The sequence below is a fragment of the Pan troglodytes genome, chromosome 5 (assembly GCF_028858775.2).
Source record: "Pan troglodytes isolate AG18354 chromosome 5, NHGRI_mPanTro3-v2.0_pri, whole genome shotgun sequence".
In the NCBI taxonomy this organism is placed as follows: Eukaryota; Metazoa; Chordata; class Mammalia; order Primates; family Hominidae; genus Pan; species Pan troglodytes.
Window position 1 is genome coordinate 137196403 of NC_072403.2, and position 26104 is coordinate 137222506.

A 26104-nucleotide genomic window follows, 5' to 3' on the forward strand; every position below is an offset into this window, starting at 1 on the left:
TGCTAAAGTTGGTTATGTGGACACTTTTCTAGCGAGTGAGTCTGCCTTCAAGCCGGTAATCCTCATACCTGTTTTCTTTGTTTGTTTGTTTTCAAGTACAATTAGCTTGAATGATAATGCGAAATGCTTGTAGAAGCCTACCAAAAATTAGGTTTGAGTTTAAAAAAATAAGAATATAGCATACAATACTTTGAAAAACAATGTATAATAAAAATAAAATGTCATAAATGTAAAGCAAAATTGAGATAAGTTTTGAGGATAAAAAATAATAATTCCAGCTAGTGTGAGACCACTGTGACTATTAAAGAATTAAATTTTGGTGTCTAAAAATGGAGTTTTCACCTATAAAATGGAATTATTTGAACTCAGTTTCCAATTTTAGATATGCAATCAAAAGTCTGCCTTTTCTGTGAACCAAACCAATGACATCTCTACCTCTGAATTTTTAAAAGTAGCAATACTTGGAGGGGCTGAGATGAAAGGATTATTGCCTAAGCCTAGGAGTTCGACAGCAGCCTGGGCAAAATGGTAGGACCTCATCTCTGTTTTAAAAAAAAGTAGCAATAAGTAAAATAAAATGTTTAAGAACAAAGGAAATTCAGAGGTATGTATCATGTATTTACCACTGATTGAAAGTCAGGATGTATTTTTTTTTTCTTTTTTTTTTTTGAGACGGAGTTCCACTCTTGTTGCCCAGGCTGGAGTGCAATGGTGCAATCTCGGCTCACTGCAACCTCCACCTCCTGGGTTCAAGCGATTCTCCTGCCTCAGCCTCCCAAGTAGCTGGAATTATAGATGCCTGCCACAACGCTTGGCTAATTTTTTGTATTTTTAGTAGAGACGGGGTTTCACTGTGTTGGCCAGGCTGGATGTATTTTTAACAATCAGATAAAATGATCTTTTAGTACATTTCAATTAAAAATGTGGCATGATTCCATTTATTTAAATTGCTTTCCTTGTAAGTACAAGTTATAATAATGGGATGCCACATTTACTTTTCAGTTATCAAATATTCAAACAAATGATAGTATTCCGTGCTTGTGGGGGACATGGAATGAGAATATGGTGTTTCAACTAGATCCACAATTTTAGAAAGCAGTATAGCAGAACCTTGATAATGGTCTACCTCTTTGACTTCATATCCTTCTTCTTATATTTTATGTATGTATATGAATTATAGAATTTTTTTTTTGAGATGGAGTCTTGCTTGCTCTGTTGTCCAGGCTGGAGTGCAGTTGCACGATCTCGGCTCACTACAACCTCCGCCTCCTGGGTTCAAGCAATTCTTCTGCCTCAGCCTCCTAAGTAGCTGGGACTACAGGTGTGCGTCACCATGCCCAGCTAATTTTTGTAATTTTAGTAGAGATGGGGTTTCACCACGTTGGCCAGGATGGTCTCAGTTGCTTGACCTTGTAATCCGCCCGCCTCTGCCTCCCAAAGTGCTGGGATTACAGGCGTGAGCCACCGTGCCCAGCCTATAGAAATGTTTTAACTATACATATACATAATATTATATTCCAGGCAAGATAAGAAAATAAATACAATATAGTTCATCAGAGCAAAAATAAAAGCAAAGCCAAAGAATACGAAAAAACAAAGGCCCCAAACAAAATGAGACTAACAGTAACTGTTAAGTAAATTGTTAACAAGTAGATGTATATGATTGAATACTATGTAGCTATTAAAATTAATGCTTCCAAAGATTCTTAATAATAAGGGAGAATAATTATTTAAATATTAGTTGAAATGAGAAGCTATAATTGAGTGGCTGGCACTGATTTTAGCTTACAAAAGTACAATAAAATATTTATAGTCATGATCTTGGTCAGTGGAATTTTGGTGGATTTTTCATTGTTTGGGGCTCAGGGAGATTTGATATAACAAATCTCTGGGAGATTAATTTTTCAACGTTATTCCCAAAGAGCATATGACATTTTTTATAATTATGAAATAAAATCTTTGTTGAAAAAAAACTTCTTTCTTTTGTCATAAAAAGAATAATAAAGACTCTAAATTTCCACTTCCCTTACATGTAGCGGTTATTTTATTTAAACACAATCCAATGACTCAACACCTTAACCTTTTACCAGGAGGCCCTGCTGAGATCATCAGAGGATAATTTTTGATGCTGATTAGACTGATTTTTAGTTCCTGAAAGAGTACAACAGATTAAGTAACCTAACCTGGGTTTATTCTTCTCTTGTGTATATTGTTATTCCAGTATTGCCTATGGGCTTGTTTGAGACAGATTATCATGGATAGAACGCTGAGTCCTGAACTGTGGCAGAGAAGCCAGCATGCTGGAGCCTGTGTACTGTGAAAAGCCGTCTTAGCCGAATAGCTAAGCCACAGGTGCTCCTCATGGAAAGTCTAATCAAGTGTCACAGGTATGAAAACTGGTGATAATCAGAGCCAGAGCTCTTTTACTTCTCTAGAACAGCATTTTTAAAAATTTTATTTTTAAATTAAATTAAATTAATTTTTATTTTTTTGAGTCAGGGTCTTACTCTGTCACCCAGGCTGGAGAGCAATCATAGCTCAGTGCTGTCTTTAACTCCTGGGCTCGAGTGATCCTCCCACCTCAGCCTCCCAAAATACTAGGATTACAGGCATGAGACAATGTGCCTGGCCTAAACCTTTGTTTCATAGATAATATACAAGTCTTTTGCTATGAAACTCCAAGAGGACAAGTACCATGTCTCTGTGCAATCATTTGTTCAGTTGGCAGTTTTCCTATTGTGTTCTATGGAGCTTACTTAGCCTAGTTGTTAAGAGCATAAATCTTTGGAGTCAGTCTCAAGTTGGTAGCACAAGGCTTTCACCATGGCAGGAGGTGAGAAGGCACATAAGGACATGCACCAGGCTCCATTTCCTGGCTTGTGGGCTTAGAATCAGGCAGGGTCTAGGGCAGCACCCGGTGGAGCCTGTGCTCCCTGCACCCACTTTACATTTTAGGTCACAGTCCAGGTACCAGGGACTGTGGAGTTTCCTGGCCAAATAGCCCAGTCTATTCCTGACCTGTTCAGGTCTCTTGCCAGCTCTGTTCTGAAAGTGCCTTGCATCACTGGCAGACCACTCATAGGCCCAAGAGAGGACCAAAGAGCAGGCATTTTGTAGAGGATGAAGAAGGAGCTTGGCTGTACAAACTGGCATATAGACACCATGAACAATGAGAACGTTTAGCAAAGTGCCTAGCACACAATGAATGCTCAGCAAATGCTATTACGGATCTGTTCCCTTACTATATTTGAAGGACAAAGAAAAAAAATAATAACAATGAGAATGCTAGCTTCTACAGGGGGCACTATTTTAAGTTTAATTCTTGGTATAATCCATAATGGAGTCTTTTAGAAAAAATAACTGGGCTATTGTCCTGGCCAAATTCCAATACTTTGTATTCAAGCTAATTACATTCCTCCCCCACTGGATAAATTATTCTTCACTTCCCCCGTAAAAACCATCATGTTGTACTTGTGAAACAAAATAGCTTCTGTGTTCTACGACACATGCAAAAAAATGGTGTGTTTCAATCCATAGTGTATTTCTCTGGATGACTAATTTGAAAGCTACATTGGGATCCGTTATAGTAGGATGTGAGTTTAGTTCAGTGATGCTTCTGAATAATGATATTCAGATATTTAATGTCCTATTAAATGGGACAATGTCACCAGATATGTTCTCCTGGTAACCTGAGACAATTTTTAAAGTATTACCTGGATTGAGATTAGGCAGATGTAAGCCATTGAACTTACTTCTAAGTCATCGCGTCTCTTAGCAAGCCATTTACCTCATCACATTGATTTTATTTTTAATGCCAAAAGTCTGAACATTCGCAAAATGGCTTGCTAAGTATTCTATATTCATCCTGAATTATTAAGAGGTGCAATTTTAAGATAAAGCTGGAGAGAAAAATACTAAGAACTGTTAAGAAATCACTATCTTTTTCTCTTTGAGTTTAGTGGCACTAAAATCCCTATCTGACAATTGATTTTGGAGTGTGAATTCATTTCTCGAGATGACAGAACATGGAATGGGTGGGAGTAACTAACCATTGTGGCAAATGTTCATGAGGGAATAGTACTTAGGGCCTAAGGTATGGCTGAGAGCAGAACTGGCTCCCCTTTGAGAAGTCCTGTTGATGGAGTAAAAGGATGTGGGGAGAGGGCTAACGCTGTGATCTGGGGGAAAGCTCTAGTCCCATGCTACTTTAGGAGCATTTAAACTCTAGTTTCAAGTCCTTTAACTGCTTTTAAGAAATATGCCTAAATCTAAACTATTCTAACTACTTAATTTATTATTTTTTTTTTTTAGAGGCAGGGTCTGGCTCTGTCTCGCACATTGGAGTGCAGTGGCACGATCACAGCTCACTGCAGCCTCAAACTTTTAGGCTGAAGCTATCTTCTTTGCTTAGCCTCCTGACTAGCTAGGACTACAGGCGTGTGCCACAACACCAGGCTAATTTTTAAATTTTTTGTAGATATAAGGTCTTACTGTGTTGCCCAGGCTGGTCTTGAACTCCTGGCCTCAACTGATCCTCCTGCCTTGGCCTCCCAAAGTGCTAGGATTAAGCCACCGCACCTGGCCTAGATTCTTAGTTTTTAAAGACTTCAGGGAAGAGACAATTCTCACCAAGTTACCTTTGGCTACATTGTCCCTGTTTGGAAGGAACCTTGTTATTATCAATGGGCAATTCGTTCGCTGTGCCTTGTTAGTGCAGCCCTGGCATACCAAGTAATATGCTAGTTCTGTGCTCTGTGTAGGTGAAGAATGGTGGTCATCAACCTCTAGTGTATTTGAGGACTTACTAAATTATTGCTCCTAGTTTGAGATGAAGTAACCCAGGCTGTAACTTTTCCTTTCTGCCTTTATTTCCCAAACTTTCATCTGAAATGTTCTTCTCTTTCTAAATCTCCACTGGTGAAGCAAGGTAGACAATTGAGGCAATTACATGTGTCATTCAGACCTAAATAATTATTTGGGACTTGAAGTACTTTTATTATTCAATTAAAAAACAGCTTTCTACCTGACTAATTCTAAAAAATTATCTCAATTATTTGTCTTTTGGTTTGTATCCATTGAGGTGCTATATCATTTTTATTTTTATTTTTAAATTTATTGCCTTAGTTTCTTTGCAAGGATTGGGGGTGGAAACAATACACAACATTAGATTATCATCCCAGTTCTTGCTGTCATTTTGTGTACAAGATGTAGCCTTTTCTCCAAACTGGAATCAAATGGGTAGAGACTCCAGAATAGATTTTTTACTATAATATGGGTCTAGTTGGTTTGCTGTGTAATGAAATGTCCACATAGTTTTAGAGTGCTATATTTTATTTCTCAAAATATGTTTCTGTACAGTTAATGAACTATGGATATGGAAGGAAAGTCCCTGTTTTCAATTTCTCCAACAGATTGAAGAGGTTGGCACATGGTAAATGTTCAATTAATAAGAGACTTACACAAATAAAGAAGCACTTCAGGGTGCCAGCTAAATAAACTGGTCGATTAGCAATTCAGTTAAATAGCCAGTGAGTCAGGAGTGAGTTAAAAGGCCACCTGCTAATTTTTAGAGAAAAACTTGTAGTTAAAAGCAAGAGCTTCATACAGATACTAAAAAGTGAAATCAGAAGCAATGTAAACTATTTGTAACCACAGATAAGATGTGTTGGAGTGGGACCTGGGCTTAAAGCATGGATTGGCCATTTACTAGTCATGTGTTTTAGGACAAGTTTCTTAGCATTTTTAACTCCTCAGTGTCTAAATTTCCTCATCAGCAAAATGAGAACAATAGTAGCCTGTGCAGTGCTATGGTCAGCATGTATTCCTGGAATGTGTATAAAGTGCTTAGCATAATGCTTGGAACAAAATAAATAAGAAATAAATACTATTATTTTTATTAAGAAATCCATATCATTAGTTATTACATCCCATGAAAAAGTATATGAGTAGATTACATATACACTCCCTTCCACATACCAAAAAGCAACAAAAGTCTCTCAAAAGCATCTGGGTGGGGCCAGGCGTGGTAGCTCACATCTGTAATCCCAACAATTTAGGAGGCCGAGGAGGGCAGATTGCTTAAACTCAGGAGTTCAAGACTATCCTGAGCAACATGGAGAAACCCCGTCTCTACAGAAAATACAAAAATTAGCCAGGCGTGGTGATGCATGCCTATAGTCCTAGCTACTCCAGAGGCTGATGTGGGGGGATGGCTTGAGCCTGGGAGGTGGAGGTTGCAGTGAGCCAAGATTGGACCACTGGGCTCCAGCCTGGGCAACAGAGCAAGACCCTGTCTCAAAAAACAAGCAAGCAAACAAACAAACAAAAAACCCCATGAATGTATAGGGAAAATTGTGCATTGAGTCATTAGCCTTCACTGAAGCCTTCAAGGTGGTACATCAGGAACTTGAAATTTTATTTAAATTTTGTGAGCTTTGCTATACTACCATGCCTCAAAAAAAGGGGGCACAATAGCACCCTACTCAAAGCAAACATCTCGTTCTGGTTTTCATAGTTCTCTCAGTACCGTTATTCTATTTTTTTTTTGGCTCAAAACTCTCATTTTTGGTGATTTTAGCGCCTTCATTTCATAACCAGTCAGTCATTGTGATCTCATGTCAGGTCCTTCTTTCCTTCCCATATCCACCCCCATAACTGGGGTTTAGATTGCCTGTGTTTTGACTACTGCAATAGTGCTTCTGCTTGCAGGTGCAGCTGGAAGCCCTTCTCTCCCTAATCCCTGTCCATGAGAAGTCGTGTGACCTGGTCCCCCGAGATGGGATTGTAGCAGGAGGACATGTGTTAAGCCCATTTCAAGAGATACTCTTGCTCTTGCAGCTGCTTGCTCTCATCTCTGAGCTGCCCTTCTCAGGCTGCTCTTGCCTTACCATGAGAATGGGAGGCTGTGGAAAGTTAAGAATGATGAGACTTCTGACCTTCCCCCCTCTGGTCCTTCTGAATAGCTGGCGTGACTCCCAACCTTGCTACAGCACAACCTCGCCATCCCCTGCCTAAGCAGATCCAGAGAGAGTGGAATATTGAGAATTAAAGACATGGACTCTAAAACCAGGAGGTCTGGATCGAAATTCCAGTCTGTTACCAACCCACTGTGTGACTTACACAGTTTACTGAACCTTGTACCTTAGGTTCTTGATCTGCAAAATGGGCAAAATAATAGTGCCTACCTCATAGGATTATTCAGAAAATTAAACTAGTTAAATATAAGATACTCTAGATACTGCCTGCTATATATAAGAACTCAACAATTATTAGACATTATTACACTGCTCAAACACTCACACCCTCACTGCTGGGTAATATTCCCCACTTTGTCTGTGTTCTTTATTAAACATTTATTAGATGCTGCCTCAGAGTACTAGTCAACTTAATTGCTTTTAGAAATGTTGAATACACTCACGATAGAATATTTTCAGTATATTTGACAGGTACAAAGATGAACAATACAAACATCTGGATCTCCATGACCAAACTTTGGAGATGGAATGTTATTAACCCCTAGCAAGACCCTTGAGTGTTGTTCCAAATCTCATCCACTTCCATTCCCATCCCCATAGGTAGCTTCCATCTGGAATTTTGTGTCTATCACTTCATTGAGTTTCTGCAGTTTTGTCATATATAATTTCAATTTTAAATAATAAACCATGTAGTAGGCCATTGAAAGATGGGCTAAAGTGATATGCACAACTTTTAGCCGGGGCCACATAAACCCTCCTGTCTAAGCCTCCTCCACTGTGCTCTCTCTATCTCTCTCTCTCCCTCTCTGCCAGTCAGATGGATAAATGTATTGAAGGACTCCGAGGCTCTGTACAATGTCAGAGCTTGGATACAGAAAGAGCCTGTATCACCCTCTGTATCACCCCTAAAGAAAAGCCATCTAGCCAAAAACACTTATCTTAGACTGCTGTAGGAGTGAGAAATAAACTTTTATGTTGTTAGGCCATTCAAATTTTGGAGTTTTTTTTTTTTTTCTGTGGAAGTTAATATCCCCTGACAAATACACATCTTAGCACCAGGAATTGGGCGCTGCTATCACCAAGAACCTAGAATGTGCAGCATTATCCTAGCAGCCAGTTACTGGGCAATATTAACATTGATCTTGGAGGTAGAAGCTAAGATGACCCATATTATACAGTGGTTCACCATTTGTAAAGCTATTACCTAAGAAAACTTGGAAGACAAACCTTGTGCCTACTTAACTGGTAGCTCTGGAGGAAGTGACTGGAAGATATCAGTGTTTGAAGTATGTTGACTACCATCGGCTGTCTTTGACAAAGTATTGCAATTAATAGATGAGACAAGGACCTGTTTATAAGCAGAAACGAAACACTTAGTCCTAAAATTTGGTGCGCTAAAACATTGGAAAGACCAATTGCTGCTAAATAACCCAACAGTAAGATGTAGAAACAAAAAAGGCTCTGAGAGATAAAGAACAAGTAAAACTTCTTGATTAAACAAAATGACTTAGACTTAGAGAAAAGATCAAATTAAAATGTGGCTTTCCCACCTATTGTTTCAGATAACCATGGATCACTGCCAACATGTTGAAAAATAGAGGCATGGAGTGAGAAAGCTTGGGAATAAATCAGGCTTGAGAATGATCCCTAAGAAAGAACGATGAGTGTCCTTATTTGCATATGGAACTCATTCGAAGCAAATGAACCAAAAACTTACTAAGTTTTTGAAAAGATTAATAACCAAAGAAAGCATGATCCTAGATTAAAAACCAAAACTTTTGACTGTTTGTAACTGAAAACATCTTTGGGCCCCATACTTGTACCAACAGGAATTAGGCTCTAAAATTCAACTTTCTCCAAAGAAAAGGAAAAAATTGTGATTATCCCATTCCTGTTCCCAAGTGAATATTAGGTGAAAAGATAGGTAACTTGTCATTTAAATTGTGGTTTACACAGCCCTATGGAGAGGACTTCACATCACCCAGAAGTCCTGGACTTGAGCTAGATACAGTAACTCAATGGGACTAGAATTGCCTCCCATGGAAAAAGGGCAAAGTGTTCTACATATCACAGGATGAGCAAAACAAGTGTTTGGTGTCCATAAATGAAAGACAGGCTGTGGCTAGGACTGGCTAAGTGTTCACCACACTCTCTTTTTTCTCCCCTGGGCACAGAGCTGGGCTACATTTTCTAGCTTCCTTTGCAGTGATTGGAGCTGTGTGACTGTAGCCAGTGGAATATGGGCAGAAGAGATGTGTGCCACTCCTAAGTTTGGCCCATAAAATGAACTTCCCTGTTATCCTCTATTGCCTCCTCTTCACCTATCTGATAGCAGATGCAACAAATAGTATCAGTGGACTCAGAGGACCAAAGTGATGGAAGAGTCATGGACAAATGGAGCCTGAGACCTGAATCATTGCTAAAAGATGAACTACTTAGAAATGTTGTTTGATAAAAAACATCCTATTGGACTGTTGCATGAGTAAGAAATAAGTTTTGTTGTATTAAACTACTGAAATTTTGAAGTTGTTGCAATAGCAAATGGCTACTTCAATTAATTCAAGGGCTATATAGAAAAATTCAGGAAAGGGGGTATTACTATTTCATATGCAATGGCCAGATAAAGTGTCACTTGCAAATAAGTATTTAAGCAGACACCTGAGAAAATGAGAAAGCAAGCTTGGGGGTATCTGGGAGAAGAGCATTCCAAGCAGAGGGACCAGCAAGAACAAATGCTATATCTAGTTGACACATGTGCTTGGCGCATTTGAAGAAGAGCAAGGAGACCATTAGTGAGCTGGGGAAGAGTAGCAGGAAACAGGGTCAGTGAGGGCCCAATAGTGTAGGGACATACAGGACCTTGTAAGGACTTCGGATTTTATTCTGAGCATGGAAGCCATTGAGGTTTGAATTAAGGTATTTATTTTTAAAAAATCCCACTAGCCACTGGGGTTAGGGGATTGTGGTGGATAATCAAGGATAGAAGCAGAAACATCACTTGGGAGGGGGCTGTTTAAATAATCCAGGTGAGAAGCAATGACTGCAGCAGTGGAGGTGGTGGGAAGGGGTTGGATTCTGGATTTACTTGAGAACAAATAGGGTTTGCTGAGGGATTGAATGTTGGTTGTAAAACACACACACACACACACACACACACACACACACCGCCACACAAAAAAACAGGCACCAAAATGACCCCAAGATTTTTGGACTGAGCAACTAAAAGGATGGAGTTGTCATTACTGACATGAGAAGACTGGAAGTGGAGCAAATTCTTGGAGAAAATCAGGAGTTGGTTGTGGACATATTCAGACTGATGCTTGCCTCCTCAGCCTCATCACCACCAACTTATTCTTCTCTGTTTTCTCCATCCATCTTGGTTTTTCTCACCATCTGAGAACTTCTTCCCTCCTACTACCCTTTCCTAGTTAATTCCTGCCCCTCAATTCATATATCAACTAAGAAAACTGTTGCTTTCTCCAGGGAATAATTCTTCCTTTATCCTTGGTTGGGATTAGGTCTCCTTGCTGAGTTCTGCCCATCACAGCTTCATCTTAATTCCTTGTTTTGTCATTTTCTTCACTGAACTGTGAGCACTGTGAAGGCAGGAGTCTCTTTTGTCTTCATGTTCATCATCATGACTCCAGCTTCCAACACAGAGCTTGGTATGTGCTAGGTGCTCAAAAAATGTTTGCTGAAAAAATGAGTGAATAAATGAATGAATGTATGAATGAATGAGCACACTATGTCCCCTTCAAGAGACTTCTTCCAGAGAAATTCTGGTAGAATCTTAACTTTAAGCATGCTTAAACTACTGAGCAAGCAGCTTTTCCTGAGTGATTAATATTTATCTGACATTAAAAACTTTGTAACTCAAATATTTCACTTTTTTTTTTTTCTGGAGACAGTGTCTCACTGTGTTGCCCAGGCTGGAGTGCAGTGGCACAATCATAGTTCACTGCAGCGTTGACCTCCTGGTCTCAAGCGATCCTCTCGCCTTAGCCTCCCAAGTAGCTGGGATTACAGGCACATGTCTGACCATGCCTGGCCAAAAGTTTCACTTTTTACATTAACTACTAAAAACTTTTGGGCAAATACGTGACCCACCAGTAACCTGTGTGGAGGTCCTTATGATATACATTTTAAGCTTTGTTCCTGCTTGTTTTCTGTGTCATTCTTGTTTTTCCTCATTTGTTTGTCTAACTTTATTATATGCTTTCTCATCATTTGTATATCCTTGTAAGCAATTTTTTGGCCATTTAATGTATTTTTTATTTTCTAGTAATTTTATTTTTTGGAAGCTTTTTAATTATACAAAAATTAAAACACATCTGAGTGTGGAGACAATAGTATGAGAAATGCCCATGTGCTGGCCACCCAGTGTTAACAATGATCAACACATGGCTAATCATGTTTCAGCCATCTCCCCATTTCCACTCTCATGCTGATTATTTTGAAACAAAATCTAGACATTATATAAATTATAAATATTTTAGAATGTTTCTCTAAAGATAGGGACTCAAAAATATATAATGACAATATTATTCTCATGCCTAAAAATGAGAAATTTCTTATCAAATATTCAATGTTCACATTTTGCAAATTGCCGTGTGTGTGTGTGTGTGTGTGTGTGTGTGTGTGTGTTTAACAATTTGTTTGATTCAAGGTCCAAATACAGTCTATACATAGAGATTGCTTAATAGGTCTCTCAAGTCTCCTTTGACTTCTTGGTTCCCCCTCCTCCTTTTCTTTCTTCTTTTTTTTTTCCTTGCAATTTTCTGTTGACAAATTGGGCCATTTGTACTGTAGAGTGTCCTGCAGTCTTGATTTTGTTGATTTCATCCATGAAATGTTGTTTAGTGTGTGTTTCTATGTTTCTTATATTTTTCATAGATTGATAGTTAAATCTAGAGCTTATTCAGATTTGTTTTATTTTTTAAGCAAGATTACTTCATAGGTATGTCCATGTTATTTAATTTCAGTTCTCCCTCTCTCTCTCTCTTTCTGTCTTAATCTCTCTTTCTATCCACCCCACCCTCCCACCATGCTAGCCACCGTTAATGATTATTTCCTAGATCCATTACTTTATTAATGTTGGCATACTTTTCATCTGACTCTAGAATTCCTTTATCATTTCTTAGCTGGAATAGTTCTGTAAAGGAAAACATCCCCTTATTTGGTTAACTAATGTATAATTCATATAGGAAGAGCTTGACTTTTAAATGCTTGACTCTTTCTGTTTATTCATCAGTTTTCAAAATAATAATTGATTACTTAACATGTTCTGAAGTTATCCATCAGTGTTTTTTTATACCTCATATACTTACGAATATACATATATTTGATGTATTACAGATATTATTTTTAGTAATGTTTAGAATGTCCCATCTTTGGCCAGCAGGAGCTTATTTAAGATGTATTTTGGTATCTTTTGACATGACTTTGATTCTGGTATGACAAGGTGTTCCAGGCTTGTCATACTTTTTTGTTGCAGATTTGGAATTGGCCATTTCTCCAGGGAGAACAGGTTATTTTCAGTGGGGCACGGTATTTAGAGATCTCAGTTAAAGCTCTGAGAAAGCTTATTGACACTGGTTTAAGCTTTTTTTTTTTTTTTTTTTTTTTTTGAATTTGCAAGTGGGCAAAATTAGGAAAAGTGTATTTTTTTCTTGCAGATATGTATTTGTTAATATTTTTGCAAAATACAGAGAGTAGTGTCTAATGAGTTCAACTTAGATTCTCAAGTACAAAATATCTGCTGATATAGCAACTTTAAAAAGTTTCATTTTATTGTGGTAGGAACACTTACCAGATCTATCCTCTTAATAGATTTCTAAGTGTACAATACAGTATTACTAACTATAGACACTATGTTGCACAGCAGATCTCTAGAAGTTGTTCATCTTGCATAACTGAAACTCTATATCCATTGGTTAGCAACTCCCCATTTCTTCCTCCCCTCGGCCTCTGGCAACCACTGTTCTACTCTCTACTTCTGTGAGTTTGATTATTTTAGATGCCTTATATAAGTGAAGTCATGCAGTATTTGTCCTTCTGTGACTTACTTCACTTAGCATAGTGTCTTCCAGGTTTATCCATGTTGTCACATATTTCAGCATTTCCTTCTTTTTTAATGCTGAATAATACTCCGTTGTATGCATCTACCACACTTTCTTTATCCTTTTATCCATCAGTGGACATTTAGGTTATTTCTACATCCTGGCTATTGTAAATAGTGTTGCAGTAAACATGGTAGTGCAGATATCTCCTTAAGATCCGAACTTCATTTCTTTTGAATATATACCCAGAAGTGAGATTGCTGGATCATATGGTAGTTCTATTCTCAAATTATTGAGGAACCTTCATAATGTTTTCCGTGGTGGCTATTTTGCATTCCCACCAATAGTGTACGGGGTTTCAAAGTTCTCCACATCCTCACCAACACTGTTGTCTTGTGTTTTTTGGATAATAGCCATCCTAACAGGTGTGAGGTGATATCTCATCATGGTTTTGGGTTGCATTTCCTTGATGATTAGTGATATTGAGCATTTTTCCACATACATGTTGGCCATTTGTATGTCTTTGGAAAAATGTCTGTTAGCGTCCTTTGCCCATTTGTAAATTGGATTATTTGATTTTTTTTATTTTTACCAATGAGTTGCAGTAGTACCTTATATATTTAGGGTATTTACCTCTTATCAGATATATGATTTGTAAATATTTTCTTTTATTCTATAGATTGCCTTTTCATTCTGTTGATTGTTTCCTTTGCTCTGCCAAAGCTTTTGATTTTGCTGTAGTCCTGCTTATCTATTTTTGCTTTTTGTTGTCTGTCTGTCCTTTTGGTGTCATATCCAAGAAATCATTGCCAAGACCAATGTCAAGAAACTTTTCCTATGTTTTGTTCTAGTAGTTTTATCATTCCTGGTCTTACATTTAAGTTTTAATCCATTTTGAGTTGATTTTTGTGTGTGGTTTAAGATAAGGATCTAATTTTGTTATTTTACATGTGGATATTCAGTTTTCCCAGCACCATCTGTTGAAGAGATTATCTTTTCCTTATTATATATTCTTTGCACTTTTGTCAAAGGCTAGTTGACTATATATACATGTTTTTTTTCTGGGCTATTTGGTTCTATTGATCTACATGTTTGTCTTTATACTAGTACCATACTGATTTAATTACTGTAGCTTTGCAATCTATTTTGAAATCAGAAAGTGTGATGTCTCCAGCTTTGTTCATCTTTTTCAAGATTATGTTGGCTATTCAGGGTCTTTTTGTTTCCATATGAATTTTAGGACTTTTTTTCTATTTCTGTAAAAAATGTCATTTGGATTTTGATTGGGAGCATTTTATTCTTTTGATGGTATTATAAATGAGATTGCTTGGTTAATTTCATTTTTAGATGGTTTTTTGCAACTCTATAGAAATATAATTGATTTTTGTATACTTATTTGTATCATACAACTTTGCTATGCTCATATATTAGTTCTATCATTTTTTAATGGATTCCTTAAGATTTTCTGTATACAAGAGTATGTCATCTTCAAATAGAGATAGTTTTATTTTTTCATGTCCAATCAGAATACCTTTTAGTCTACTCACTTGCCTAATTTCCAGGCTGGACCCTCCAGCACAATGTTAAATAGAAGTGGTAAGAGCAAATGTCCTTGTCTTATTTCTTATTTTAGGGGAAAACCTTCAGTCTTTCATCATTAAGTATGGTTAGCTGTGAGTTCTTCATCAATGCCTTTCATCAGGTTGAGGGTGTTCCCTTCTATTTCTAGTTTGTGGAGTCATCTAATTCATAAAGGTATTATTGGTTGTATTTACTTGTTCTTGTATCCCTTCTAGTTTAGTCTTACGTTATGATATTATTTTTATTTTATTTTAAAATCTTTTATAAATTCTGTCACCTTTTCAAATTTTCATTTTCTTCAGTTATCTCATTTTTTAGTTTTTCTTAATTCTGATTTGTTATTCTTTATTGTCTTCTATTGTGTTTCATCTAAGTGGCTGCTAAATATTATATTACACTTTTTATCTTTTGTAAGTATTCCTTTTGACGCATTTTAATTGTTTGCCTAGGTGTTTTGCCTCTCTCTGTCTCAAGTAATATCTTTGTATAAGTTCAACTCTCATGTTTTTTTGGATGCTAATTTTTAAGGAAAATGAGTTTTCCATCATTTCCAGTGGGATGGTAGTTAGGGTAGCTTTTCTAATTTGAGGCCTCTAATGTCCCCTTTTCTGTTGTTTTCATGGAACGTATCGGGACCTTCTCTTTCTTCTGTTTCTTTTGCCACATCCTGCCCAATTTGGATTCTCCCCTAGCAATTTCTCCTCATTGTGGGATTTTGTCCTGGAAGGGAGCTTTGGTGGAACAAAAGTAACCTAAGCCACTCTCTCAGCTGGCACGGGGCCTCCAGGGAGTGTTCATTGGGTTCTCTTATTCTCAGGGATGCCAATTCCCAGTTGACCATACTTCTTCCTTCATTGAGGATGACCTTGCATCGGTCTTGCAGCTGTGGATGCTTCGTCTCCCAGTATCTAGGGGTTTGTAGGGGATATCTTGTCACCTGTTTGCTGCGCACATTGCCCAAGGGATTATGGTTTTGCTATCATACTTGCTCTGCCTGTGCTTTATGAGAGGACTCAAGAATATTTAAAAACCATACATCTCTCACTAGCAGCTACCCAGAATCCTTGAAAAGTGTTTAAAACCCAATGTGATGGAAGGAAGATTATAAAACAAAAGAATAAATAAAACATAAAACTCTCCCTCAGGTACATTATAAGCCTCTGTTATATGTAAGTAATCCATATCTACAGATTTCTCTAATCAAAAGTTGGAAGAAATATAGCTATGCTTTCACAGTTCCTGACAAGCTGCTTGCTTATTAAATAGCTTTAAAGTCAGTGTTTTGATTTTTGCTCCTTTCCATTTCTAGGAAGGACCATGCAAACATTTCAGAAAGATGAGGAATTGATCTGATCTCAAACCACAGAGGCAGCTTTTATTCCTTGTCTGTTTCCTTTACCTCCTTGTCCATCCTCAACGGGGATAGAGAATGGCACTGTGGAGTCATGCTGTGAATATACTCAGGGGCTACTTAATGCCTCTATTAAAAAATTAATATTTATATCACAAATATAGACATATCTGTGAGTCTTCTATAAGCTTGTCAGTGTTTCTTTGAATTAGTGTATCCCAATTGATTAGCGTGCTTTGGTAATATTATGAGTGAATATCAAGCAAGAACTACCTCTGGACTCCTACAAACTATTATGCTCACCCTGAAAAAGTGACTAGTGACTATTCTACATGACTATAATAATCATTTTGTATTCACTGCAAGTGATACTTTTCTGTCATTGTTTCACATAAAAAGTTATTCTGAATAATTTCATTTGAATAGTATAGTTTTCCTACTTCTAAATTAGCAGGCAGTTTTTCTCATTGATTTTAATCTATTTTCATCTAACCACATTTCCAATTTACTATGATCTTTTGGGATTCAGAACTTATCCTCAAAGGCAGAAGAACAGTTTTTCTTCCTAGGAAACCAGACTTCTATTTAATCATTCATACTATTGATATAATTATTAAACAACACTGAACCAGAAGTGTTCAACTCTTCTAAACGTAATTATGTATATTTATAATCTAATACTGCACTGTGTTATGAAACCCTTTAATGGAATAGATTGCTTTTGGAATCTGTGTAGATAGCACCATGATAAGCATTCAATTGTTACTGCTTAATACTGTTGAAAAAAAAGAGGAAGCAAGGAAGGAAGGAGGGAAGAAAGGGAGAGATGGAGGGAAGAAGGAATTGTCTGAGGGTGTGTAGATAAGTGCTATGCACTGATATACTGTAGTCCTTGCAAAATGACCTTGGGGGGAAAAATCTTATTTTTAATTCCTTTGTGAGAAGGTGCTCAGTGTAGGTATACAATATTTCACTTAAGCAAACTATTTAAGAATTCTTTATGTTATAGAAACAAATGTAAAACCAGCAAATCTCTCTCCTCTGTTGGGCATAGGCAGGGAGACTGAGAAAACCAGAGTTTTCCAAAGAAAAGCTCAAGTGTTAAATTTTTGCTTTTATACACTGTATATTTTTAGATTAAAAATAAGCATTGATGGGCTGTGCACGGTGGCTCACGCCTGTAATCTCAGCACTTTGGGAGGCCAAGGCAGTTGGATCACGAGGTCAAGAGATCGAGACCAGCCTGGCCAACATGGTGAAACCCCGTCTCTACTAAAAATACAAAAATTAGCTGGGCGTGGTGGTGTGTGCCTATAATCCCAGCTACTCAGGAGGTTGAGGCAGGAGAATCGCTTGAACCCGGGAGGCGGAGGAGGTTGCAGTGAGCTGAGATTTCGCCACTGCACCCCAGCTGGCAACAGAGCGAGACTCTGTCTCAAAAAAAAAAAAAGCATTGATGGAAATGTTTTATGAAGTGCTTCTTTACACTCACATCATTTACCATTTCCTTCTAAGTGGATTATGCAGATGTTCTTGAAGCCAACACATCATCAGTTTAAAAATATATTCCCTGGATTCTTTTATTTTATAGCTCATCTTTAAAGCTAAATTAAACAGTAATTGTTGTGTCATGTGGAAATCCACTCCTGTCAACAAAAACCAAATCATAAAGTAAGAGTTGTGTTTTCAATGACTTTTGCTTATTAAGATTGTAGAAATATGGTCAAACCCCATTATACAATGTCTTATTATTATATGGATGTGGATATACTGGGGGTCAAAAAAATTTCATTTAATAAATTGATTTTACAAGTTGGAAAGTTGTGTTTGTTCCTATCCCCAATATGAGCATTATAAAGTTACACTATAAATATATGTAAGTCTGTCTTTAGGCCTCTCAAAATAAAGAACTTAAATATAACCTTGTAAAGTTTAACTTGTTATTAGATCATTTATTGGCCCGTGTCTTGCCACTTGACTTAATCATTGAGCTTTTAGTACTTAATCACTGAGCTTTTTAGCAAATTGTACATTCAGCTGTATGTGCTTTCTTGGCTATGTGTGATGACTCTGCATGTATTTTAGACAATCTTAAGAACTGTGGGTGACCCATGTCTGGGTTTCCAGTGCAACCTGTACATGTCTCTGTCATCGCTCTTCTCACAGTGTACTGTAAATGTGATTCCTGGTCTGTCTCCTCTATCAGACCCTTAACCTCCTTGGGACCAGGGACCAGTTTATCCATTTCTATGTCTCTTATGCCTATGACTATCCCTGGCAGAGAGGAAGCACTCAGTATGTATACATTATGAAGCCCACTAGAACCTTTCTCCAGTAATGACCTTGGCTTTTCTTATTGTGCAAAGTATTCAGAGTATTCTCTCTCTCATGAATGGTTGGAGACACTAAATTATATGACTTGTATTCTCTGGTCATGGGCACAGGGAAACACAGATTGGGCTTTAAATTTTTCTATTAATTAAATTTCAGTAACGCTTTATTAATTCTGTGCATTTTTCCTCTTCCTAGGGGTAATGATATGTACATTTTGACCCAGCAATTCTACCTTAGGGAATCTCTTCTACAGAAATAAAGGCACCCAGGCATAAAGGCTCATGATTAAGGAAGTCTCTGGCAGCATTTCTTGTAGAGGCAATAAATTGCAAATATCCTGACTGTCCATCTACAGGGCAGTGTTTGAATAAAATTTGGTATATCCATACTATAGATCTATACATGTATAGATACAATTTTTTAAAAACATAGAGTCATACTGTATACAGTCATTCTTTGGTATCCTCAGGGGATTGGTTTCAGGACCTGTGTGATACCAAAGTTTGCAATGCTCAAGTCCCTGATATAAAATGGCATAGTATTTTCATATAACCCATATACTTTAAATCATCTATAGATTACTTATAATACTAATACAATGTAAATGCTATAAGTAGTTGTTACAGAATATTATTTTTCTTATTTATATTATTTTTATTGTTGTATTGTCATTTTTATTTTTTTTTTCTCCAAATACTTTTTATTTGTGGTTGCTTGAATCCTCAGATGTGGAACCTGTAGATGTGAAATGCTGACTATATATCATTCTTTCTTTTTTATTTAAAATATATCTTGACATCCCTCCAGGTTAATACAGATAACTGTTTATTATTCTTTAGCATAGATATTATATTAGCTCAGTAGAGTAAGATTAGAAAAAGGAAAGAGAATGGAGATTATTATCTTTTCCTTATACATTTTTTTGACTTCTACTGAGCCTACATCACTTTTGTTATTAAGAAAATCTGATAAAGTTAAAAATGTGACAGTAAATGTTCATTCAAAGAGATCTGGCTTGATTTTTCAAGGTTACTTGGAACCAACTCTCTGAATATGATGAGTAATCAAGATGATTAAACATTTTGATGACAAATTTAAGATGTGACTACAAAGTAATGAGCCTGCTTTTTGTTCTCAGTTTTCACAAACTCAATTCAACAGTGTTTCTAAAAGAGTAGTTTCACAAGGCTTTTAGATAAATATAGTAGCACTGGAAAAACCACGTGATTTCAGGGTTGAGGAAAATAATTTGGATATTTAAGCTCTGGCATTTTTAAAAAGTCAGTTTCAATATTTTATGGTCACAGTTACTATGTATTCATATAGCGCGCCAAGTGTGGCACATCAACCAGTGACACCCATTGTTGAGCAGCTAAAATTCCATTCTAACTCATCTTATTCTCTCCAATTTTTTATTTTTTATGGTGATATATCTTTCTCGCTATTATTGTTAGTTATTACTTTGACTAGATAGTCTTGTGATTTTTCACTATTCAGCTGTCATTTAAAAATCATATTGACATACTTTCCCTTGTCAGGCTGCCCTTGTGAGACAAGCATTTTAAGTGTTACAAGGAGGTGCTGTTACTATTACAAAAGTTATTATAGGAAGGATAAAAGGACTTGGTTGGGAACAGTAGCCCCATACATGAGAAAAAAATAGTTACATAGTTCCAGAGCATTGTAACAAGAGTGTAGGGTACATAAATGATCTCAGGTCACCAGATTAGTTCAGATAATAGAAGGAAATATGTGAACCCAAGTTCCCTGTATGGATATAAACTGGGAAATACAGAGGAATCTGCAGCATGGTGTACTAGGAGCAGAACAGGGTGCAAACGTATCCTGTGACTGGTTATCAGCAGAACACTGGGCCTGGGTCCAGTTACTTTGATCCTCTAGAGAAGCAAGATGGCTGCGTCGTGTAAAGCTAATTTGGTAGAGTTCACAGGGAGTACAGAGCTGGGTCCTCAAGTAGGCTGCCTGAGTGACCTCACTGTAGGACATACAAGGGCTGGAGTGCCTTCTATTCCCCTAAACAGAAATTCTTGGTATTGTTTTGATGTTTTTTCTCCTTGAGATGCAATTTTGTCACTCTCAAAACAATTCTAAGGCAAACAACAATAATAACAATGGTATGTGGTGTTCTGATCATTTAGGACGTTCTGTTGCTGTTTCTGATTCCAGGATCTAAGCAATAGTCCTTCTTCAAACAGTGGTCTTCTGTCCTTCCCAGCAGATGGTACAGTGGTTGGAAATCTTTACAGGATTCCTGTAGAACCATAGTGACTTTGATGCGTCATTATGCCAAGGCCCAGAAGCTATGGAACATATTACCTTACCATGAAAGGCCTGCTTTGCAATGCTTTGGCACTTGCAAAAATAGTCTTCACATTGAGAGTCCCAGAGTGTGCCTTACACAGTAATAAATTACATTACCAGCAGCCATTATGACCTCAGTGAGAGATGCATGCAGCCAAGAGCAGCTACATGTTACTGTCAGTTAATTAGCATTGGTATTCATTAAAAGTGGGAGTGAAGGCCCGGAAACGATCCATTACTCATTGTGAATGGAGTCATGGGACAGCATAAAAGCTAGCCAAGCAACCACTGAAAGCAAGAACCTGGAAGCAGGTTAGAGATCAACAAATTGGTTACTTGGTTATAGTTCTTTACTATGTGCACACACCTTCACACAAAAACTCACACACACTCATACACTCAGCCCACACTTGTAACTTCATACACACATTTTCATTGGCATCCATGGTTCATGTTATAGGTTGAATTTTGGCCACCCACCCCAAAGAAATATTAAAGTTTTAAACACTGGTGTCTGTGAATGTGAGTTTGTTTGGAAATAGGGTATTTGCAGATGTAATAAATTAAGATGAGGTCATACTTGGTTAGGGTGGGCCCTAATCCAATATGACTGGTGTCCTTATAAAAACAGAAAGCAGAAACATAGGGAGGAAAATGCCATATGAAGACGCAAAGACACACAGACACAGAGGGAAGACAGCCGTGTGATGATGCATACACATTGGAGTTATGCTGCCACAAGCCAAGGAATGCCTGGGGGTATAAGAGGTAAGGAATGATCCTCTCTTAGAGGATTTGGAGGGAGAGTGGCCCTGCCACCACTTTGACATTGGACTTCTACACTCCAGACCAGAGAGAGAATACATTTCTGATATTTAAGCCACCCAGTTTGTGGTATTTTGTATGGCAACCCTAGGAAAATAATACTGTAGCTCACGTTCATGAAATAGATACCCTCACACTTATGATCCTTCCTGTATCTTCTGTCACACTTTCACACTCAGGTTTCTGTCTCACTTAAAACAATTCAAATTCAAGCACAATAAGCTCATGCACTCCTACTCTCCTACTGTAATCAATGTATGTGTTTTGAGTAACATGGAGGATTAGTCAGAATTGCAAGGTGGACAATTACTACTTTGTGCACTGCTTTGGAAGTAAGGAAAATGTTCTCTTTCATTATGATTCTTCAACCCAGAGAGAGCTGTGATAGATTATAGAAAATATTTTTATTTAGCATATATTTTTCTCATTACTAGCCTAATTTTGATACTGTAGTAAACTTGCCCATGAACAAAGATGTCTTTGGGGGATTTTTTTTTCTTTTTTTTTGAGTGGGAGTCTTGCTGTGTCGCCTAGGCTGGAGTGCAGTGGTGCGATCTTGGCTCACTGCAACCTCTGCCTCCCGGGTTCAAGTGATTCTCTTGCCTCAGCCTCCTGAGTAGCTGGGACAACAGGCATGCACCACTGCACACGGCTAATTTTTGTACTTTTAGTGGAGGCAGGGTTTCACCATGTTGACCAGGCTGGTCTCGAACTCCTGACCTCAAGTGATCTGCCCACATCAGCCTCCTAAAGTGCGGGGATTATAGGCGTGAACCCCCACACCTGGCTTTGGGGGAGTTTTTAATGTGACAATTTTTAACCAATTTCAAATTTTGGCAGAAAAAAATGTTTATAGAAAACTTAAAATAGACCATGCACAGTGACTCATGCCTGTAATCCCAGCACTTTGGGAAGCCTAGGCAAGCGGATCACTTGAGGTCGGGAGTTTGAGACTAGCCAGGTCAACATGATGAAACCCCCATCTCTACTAAAAATACAAAAAATTAGCCGGGTGTGGTGGTGTGTGCCTGTGGTCCAAGCTGCTTGGGAGGCTGAGGCACGAAAATCGTTTGAACCTGGGAGGTGGAGGTTGCAGTGAGCCAAGATTACACCACTGCACTCATGTGTGGGTGGCAGAGCAAGATTTTCTCTCAAAAAAAATAAATTTAAAAATGTTTTTAAATATATGATCTTCCTATCATTTACTTTTAAAAACTATATTTTAAATAAGACACTTTCCCAGTGAATATTTATTTTCCTTCTTTAAAATGATCTGTACCATTTCCTTTCATACATATTTACTATTTGCAGTAGCTACGGTAGCTTATATTTTTGTGTTGAACTTTATGGAAAATATAAATTATACAGAGTGGTTTTTGTTATCAAAGTGTTCATAGGCTGTACACCGTGTTCTTGAATTTATACCTCCTTCCCAACATACTTTTTCTTTGAGCATCTACTGATGAATCAAACTGTCTGCCTCTACATCTCCAATTGGCTATCTTAAAGACAGTCAAACTGAACATACAGAAAACCAAGCTGGTGATATTTTTTGTCATTCCAACTCTCTTTCATGTCCCTGCCTCCAGGAATGTTGCTATCCTCCATCCAAGTCAAAAACCTGTGCTTCAAGCTTAACGTCTCCATCTCTCTCCATCTTCATCATTCTACTTTTATCTAATTAAACACCACTATTTTATTTTACCTCCTAAATATCTCTGGAATCTATTTTAATTTCTTCATCTCCTTTGCCGCTAGTTTAGTCCAAATTACTATAATCTTTCCTCTAGATTACTGCAGCAGCTGTCTAATGGCAGGAAGGACAACAGCCACACTGACTTCCACCCCATCCTCTTTTTTACACTGCAGCCAAAGGCAAATTTTTGGAGAGCAAATAGTATGCCACCTGCCTGTTCAAATGTGCAATGGTTTTCCGAAGTCCTCAAAGTAAAGCCTGAAATCCTCAACTTGGCCTAGAAGTCCGGAATACTTCTGTAAGTTTCAGCTTAAACTGCTGTCCCCCTTCTTGCACTCCAAACATGGTACCTTCTTACTATGAAGGTGTAACCAATGCACTTTGCTCCTCTCAACTCCAGGTTTTTGCACTTATTGTTTCCTCTGTCTAGAACGCTTTTCTCTCCTGTTTTCCTCCCTGAATTCTTCCCATTGATTACTGTGCATCATTCAGAATTCCACTCAGACAACATTCTTTAGGAAAGTCTTTCCAGGTATCCCAGAACAGATCAGGGCTCCTAGTAGTATGTTTATTGGTTCTGTCATTTATTCAACAGTCATTGAGCATCACTGCACTAGAAGAGGGGGGCTCTTCTAGGCACTAGGCTGCAACATTGGACATGAAGACAAGGCCTCAGCTCACATAAGCTTATGATACAGTTGCAGGGAAACGAAAACAAACAAGTAAATAAATAAGAAATCACCAAGTAGTGATAAGTTCAATGATAGAAAGAATTGAGAAAAGCACGAGGCTTCTCTTAGAAGGTGAGATCTAATCTCACACCTGAGTATCAAAAGAAGCCAAGGACATACAATTCCATGGGAAAAGCATTCTCAGCAGAGGTTCTAGGGAGAGAAACGTTCTCTGGAGAAGAGAAAGATGGATAAAGTGTGTGAGTAAAGGGGGTTATGTTATGCAGAAGACATAATCAGGGGCAGGGCTAGGTCAAGGTGAGGTGTTTGGATTTTATTCTGAGGTTTGATGGGAAGCCACTGAAGGGCTTTAAGTAAGGAAATGACATGTCCCCATTTACATTTTCAAAAGATCACTCTAGCTGCTCTGTGTAGAAAGATTTGAGTTGTGCAAGCATCTAAGTGGAGCTATCAGATGGGGGCTACTGCAGTAGTCCAGGTGAAAGACAATGGCGGCTTCGATTAGGATAGTAGCAGTGGGGTTGGAGAAAGATAGACAAATGGAGGATGTAGGTTGGCAGTAGAGTTAAGAGAAATTGCTGGTAGATTGGATAGGGAGATATGGGGAAAAGAAGAATTAGGGATGATTTCCTGATTGTGCAGCTAGGAGAATGGTGGTAGCAATTATTGCGATGGGATGCAGCTTTGGGGATGGGGAAACAAGAGTCTGGTTTTAGGCATGTGAAGTTTGAGATGTCTATTAGACAGCCAAGTGGATGTGTCAGATATGCTGTAGCTTCTAAGAACCTGGCATTCAAGTGTCAGATGAAGCCTGGAGTCACAAACTGGGAAACCATATAGATATTGAAGCCATAGGCCTAGATGGAAAAGTGAATAGGGGCCAGCATTGAGCTTTGGGATATACTATCATCTGCAGATAGAGCAGAGGACAAGGTACCAGCAAACAATACTACAAAGGAGCAGCCAGTGAGTGAGGACAACCAAAGGGTGGTGTATTCAGATAGCCAATAATAAAAATAATCTCATTAACTTAATCCTATGTCAGGAGTTCTATTATTGTTGCAAGTTCATCAAATAAATCTAAACAACCCCTTCTTAATATATTTGATTAAAAAAGAATTCTGTTTCAATCATCACAATTAAGTTTATTTCTCCTACCAGTAGGAGATAATCATCCCTTGGAGTAACAAATCTCATTCTCGTTAGTAAGTGGACAGAGTATTAATAGTAGGTTTTCTTCTGTTTCCCAACCCAATAGTGGTGGTTAGCTCCTTGCCTCCTTTCTTTTAAGATGTCCAATACCAATCAGGTAAAAGATGAATTTAACACTTACAAAAATTACAAATGTATGTCTGAGGATCATGGTCAAATACATTCCCAACAACATGTGAACACATCAAATGTTGAAAATAGAAGGTAGGATACCCTATATATAGTGGTAATTTTGTAGCTTCGCATTGAATATACATGTACCTATATTTAGTGTAAAAAGTCGAGGAATCTTCAAAAGAAACAAAGTTTGGGAGAGCAGGGAACGGGGGTGATTTTAAAAAGATAAACATAAATAATTTGCCTTATCAAGGCATTTTCCACCCTGTGGTGTGTGTTTGCATAAACCTGCGTGTGTGCTTAAGGGTCAGGATCCAGCATGCTCACTTGGGGTAGGAGAGGCTTGTATCAAAACATTCATCAAAACACAGGCTGCATTCCATTTCCACAGCCCAATATCAAGATTGCCCAGAATTACATCTTATGCCATTAGACATCTAATGCAAAGCCATCAAGGCTTTCAGCTTTCCTCGGGGACCCCTTGGGAGGAATTCCTGCCGAGAGTCGGCAACTCAGACCTGCTGCCTGTCAGGAAAGAACCGTGGTACAAGTTTCAGGGAGGGCTTCCGTTGTCAAAACAATAATAGCTGTAATTTTCTCTCCCTCTATTTACAGGAAACAAACTCTTCCTTCCTGTCCTCTGCCTGTAGCAGAAAATAGACAAGCCAAGCAGATGTCCAGAGATGGCGGAGGAGTACCTCGGCTGCAGCTTCCTTGAGAGAAAACAAACTCAAGGGAGCCTTGGGGGCTGGGGGTGAGAGTGCCGGGGTGGAGCTGGGGGGAGAAGGAAGGTGGCACAGTATTGTAATCAGGTTCCCTACTCACTCAAGCTGAGTGCCCGTTGCCTTCTTTCTCTCCCTCCCTCTCCCTTTGTCTCTTTTGAACTTACTGTGAAACAAGTGAACTATATATGGCCAGGGAAATCTCCAGCAGTCCCAGTA

At 38.1% G+C, this 26104-nt stretch overlaps 1 long non-coding RNA gene across 1 annotated transcript; it reads left to right on the top strand.

Moving 5' to 3' along the window:
* Positions 1-25878, top strand: LOC134810370 (uncharacterized). Its single transcript, XR_010158183.1, has 4 exons — positions 1-55; positions 2222-2387; positions 23316-23440; positions 25779-25878. It is a non-coding gene; the product is annotated as an uncharacterized LOC134810370 (long non-coding RNA).
* The last annotated feature ends 226 nt before the right edge of the window (positions 25879-26104 follow it).